This window comes from Pinus tabuliformis, chromosome 2_2 (genome assembly GCF_031772625.1).
Source record: "Pinus tabuliformis cultivar Carrire ecotype Pingquan chromosome 2_2, CPIR1, whole genome shotgun sequence".
Taxonomy (NCBI): Eukaryota; Viridiplantae; Streptophyta; class Pinopsida; order Pinales; family Pinaceae; genus Pinus; species Pinus tabuliformis.
The window spans coordinates 1235507276-1235511618 of record NC_142300.1 but is presented as its reverse complement, the minus strand read 5'-3'; positions in this window follow the sequence as shown (position 1 = coordinate 1235511618).

Here is a 4343-nt window from a genome sequence, read left to right as displayed (position 1 = left end):
AATTAGTAATACTTATCTGATTGATTTCTTCAAAATGTTCTGTATCACCTGGTTGTTGAATGTTGGATGCTCCTGCCAATAACCTGCAAAAACCTTGGCCTCTAACAATCTTTGTTGGCTTGATTTCCAAGTCATATTCTTGAAGTGTTGTAACCCAGTTTGCCCTTTTTTCGCCTAATTCTTTTTGGATTAATAGTTGCCTTACTGCAGAAAAAGGAACTATGACTTTTGTATGGGCTTTTAAAAGGAAGGGTCTGTAATGTTTGACAGCTTTATATACAACAAAGGCTTGTTTTTCTACTTCGGAGTAATTCAGTTCAGCACCCTGCAAGTTTGAACTATAAAATGAAATGGGTGCTTCCAAGTTGTGATCATTAATCTGAGTGAGTACTGTTGCATAAGACAAATCGGATGTGATAGTATACAATGTGAAATGATTAGAAAAATTAGGAGTATTTAAAGCGGGGGCATTGATTATTGATTGTTTGATTAAATCAAACGCTTCCTTTTCTGCTGATCCCCATCTAAACACTGAATTTTTCTTAATCATAGTTTGTAGTGGCAAAATGATGTGAGAAAAGTCTGGAACAAATCTTTTGACAAAATTGATTTGGCCTAAAAATGACTGCATGGATTTTTTATTATGAGGAAAAGGGATTTCAGAGATCTCTTTAATCCTACTCGGATCAATATAAATGCCATCTTTGGACACAATAAAGCCCAAAAGCTTTCCTTGATCAAGAGCAAAGAAGGATTTTTTAGGATTGAGTGAAATATCGTACCTTCTGCAGCGTTGAAAGATTTGGTTTAAATCATGCAAATGATTGGTTCTCTCTTTAGAAAAGACAGTAATATCATCTAAGTAGACAAATACTGTTTTATTGATCAATCCTTTGAAAGCTATGTCCATCGCTCTTTGGAACGTGGCTCCTGCATTAATGAGTCCGAAAGGCATTTTCTGATAGGCATAAGTTCCCCATTTTGTTCTGAATGTAGTTTTAAGTCTGTCATCAGGATGGACCAAAACTTGGTTGTATCCTGAAAAACCATCTAAAAAGGACATCAATTCAGAGCCTGCTACTGAATGGAGTATCTGCTCCATAGTAGGTAATGGGAAATTGTCTTTTAGGCTTGCCTTATTCAGATTTCTGAAATCTATACAAATCCTGATATCGCCATTTTTCTTCCTAACAGGCACCATATTGGAGACCCAGTTTGAGTGTCGAACGGGAAAAATAATCTTGGCCTTTAAGAGTTTATTAAGTTCAGTTTTAATTTGACTCTCTAGGTTCGGATGTATTTTCCTGAGCTTTTGTTGAACTGGTTTTTGTTCTGCAAGCATTGGAATGGTATGTTGGATGATAGATGTATCATATGTCTTTAAATCATCATACTTCCAAGCGAAGACATGTTTATTCTTTCTTAATAGTCTAATGAATGTCGTTTTTTCTTCCAGAGAAAGTCCTAATCCTAGATTAATGTTTTGAGGATTTTGTTCAGTGCCAAGATTAATCAACTCAAACCTCAAGGTGGAACTGTGGAGCTTTGTATTGATCACAGGTTTAAACCTGTCTTTAATATCATAAAGATCCTCCAGCTTCACCACAGGCTTCGGTATTGAGTTTTCCTCATGCTTTTCTCTCATCTGAAGATCATGATCGCTTTCCTCTATAATCTGATCATCATAGGACTTTTCGGAAGTCAAAAATTGTAAAATGTCTTCATCATGATTGAATACTCTCCAATTAGTGACATTGTCAGGAATTGACGGCCTAAAAAGCAATTCTACTGAAAATCTATCTGGGCTATAATCTTCGGAAGGTAGGAGTTTGGAAGCAACATTTGCTAGCAAGTCGGCTGCCGAATTTTGAGACCTAGGGATGGAAGAGATATTGAATGCTGAAAAGTGCGAGGTGAGTTCTTGCACCAGCGATTGATAATGCTTGAGGTGATTTGAAAGACAATGAATCGTATTTCTCACCTGTTTGACAATAATTTCAGAATCACCGAACACTTTCAAATATTGCACCTTAAGGCCAATCGCTTTGTACAGTCCTTGGACTAAGGCCTCATACTCGGCTGTGTTGTTTGTGCATTCAAATTCTAACCTACAGGACAGCATTGTTTTTTCTCCTTGCGGGCTAACCAAGATACATCCTGCTCCCGAGCCTTCGTAAGATTTAGAGCCATCAAAATATAAAGACCAAAATAAAGAATTATCAACAATTTTATTTACAGTTTTCTCAGTATCATTAAAACATCTTGACCTATCTGTTTGTGAATAATTTTCGATCTGAGATGTAAAATTGTTTACTGAGAAAGGAGATGGTTGGGCTGTGAAGTTGCCAAAGAATGATTCCGACGAATAATTCCCTAAGATATTGTTATTAAATGCTATGGGTTGATTTTCCTGTTCGAACTCTGTGACAGTGTGGGTCATGTGCTTTTCCCGATTGATTTTTATTTGATTTGGCTTTCCATTGTAGGGTAGCCACATGTGGGACCAATCGGTGGAAATATACCCATGGAGCTTCTCGGACCAATCCCTACTTAAGATTAAACCATAAAATTCAGGTATATCGGTGATTAGGATATCAATTCTTTGAACTACTCGCGGATCGGTCGATAACCTGATAGTTACAGAGTTAATTTCTCCTACAACCTATACCTTGGTTCTATCTAACTGTACAATGTGAATTGCAGATTTCTGGGGTTCAATGTTCAGTAAGGAACAAACCGAAGCTGGCATTATGTTTGAGGATGCCCCTGAATCAATCAAACAATTGTGCAGATTACGATTATAAATCTCATAGGTTAATAGGAAAGGAGGAGTATGGGAATTGGATCTGTCTCCGATCAGAACTGTGTCAGTAGCTTCAATCCTGCTAGAAGGTGGTTGTCCTGAACCATTTGCAGCTTTAGCACTGGGAAGAGGTGAGGAAGGAACAGCATTCAATTCTTTGAGAAGCGATTTCTGTTGATATTTGTTAAAATTGGCAACCAGGGCAAAACTTCATGTGGGTCATCTTATTCATGGCTAATAATATTTTTATTTGATTCCTCTCGTCGAGAGGTGTAGGATTGATATAAAGGTCATCCAATTCCGATAAGTATTCATGGAGATATGAATTTATTTTGATTATGGAATTATTATCAAGCCGACCTACAACTCATGTAGGCTCAAAAGCCCAACAGTCGCATCTATTCACCCACCAACGTTGTGTATAAATATAAGAGGACTTTTCCTCATTTAGACTCACTCGTCTCATCACATCTCTCTCTGTCTACTGCGCAGATATGAGTCTCTTCTCTACTGCGTTGAAATCGGTCTCTCTCTCTCACACATGTGAAGCCGGAAACTGCTGAAACTGAAGCTGCAACTGCAGAAGTAAAGATTGACTTGCGTGGCCTAGAAGATCTCCTCTTTGGAAATGCACTGTAGGTTCATCTGAACCTCCTTTGAAAGCCGCAACTTTTGGTGGTGGAATGAAGTCAATCCGACGAACGGTTTGCAAGATATCGACTGCCCTAGTTTGAAGCCGGAAACTGCTGAAACTAAAGCTGCAACTGCAGAAGTAAAGATTGACTTGCGTGGCCTAGAAGATCTCCTCATCTGAACTGCACTGTAGGTTCATCTGAACCTCCTCTGGAAGCCGAAACTTTTGGTGGTGGAATGAAGTCAATCCGACTGTCGGTTTGTGAGATATGGTCTGCCCTAGTTTGATAATGAAGCCGCTAATGCTGATGCTACTGATCTAGGGTTTGCTACTGCTGATATGAATCAGATTTATTGTACTATTTCTCTCTACTAAATTATTGAAGATAAAAGAAGATTTTATCAAAGGGTTTCCCCACACATTGTGGGGTTTGTCCCTGGCTAGCCGCCACATCTTGTGTCTCTTGTCTTGGCTTGTTTTCTGTCGATCGTTTAATGTTCTATCTGCACTTTAATTTATGTACATGTGATTGCTAATCGGTGGAATATAATAAGAAAAAGAAGTAAACTGTTATAAGCATAGAACATACCATAACTTAACATGGTATCGGAGCTGAGGTGAAGACAAAGCCCGAACAAGAGCAAGAGCAATCATTGAAGAAAAGATTGGCAAGGCTATCCTAAAAGAACTATGGGGTCCTCAACACTCTTTCCTGCCGAAGACAAGCTCCGTGAGAAAGCTGACTATCACGGATGAAGATGTCTATCGATCTAACCCTTGAAGATCAAGGAGTGCTGGACCATGTAAGAGGCAATATTGTTGAGCCTTCATCAAATGCATCTGCTGCTGCCTGGAACAAATAGAAAAATGGAGAAGTCAAAACAAAGAAGATCATCCGGGACTCTA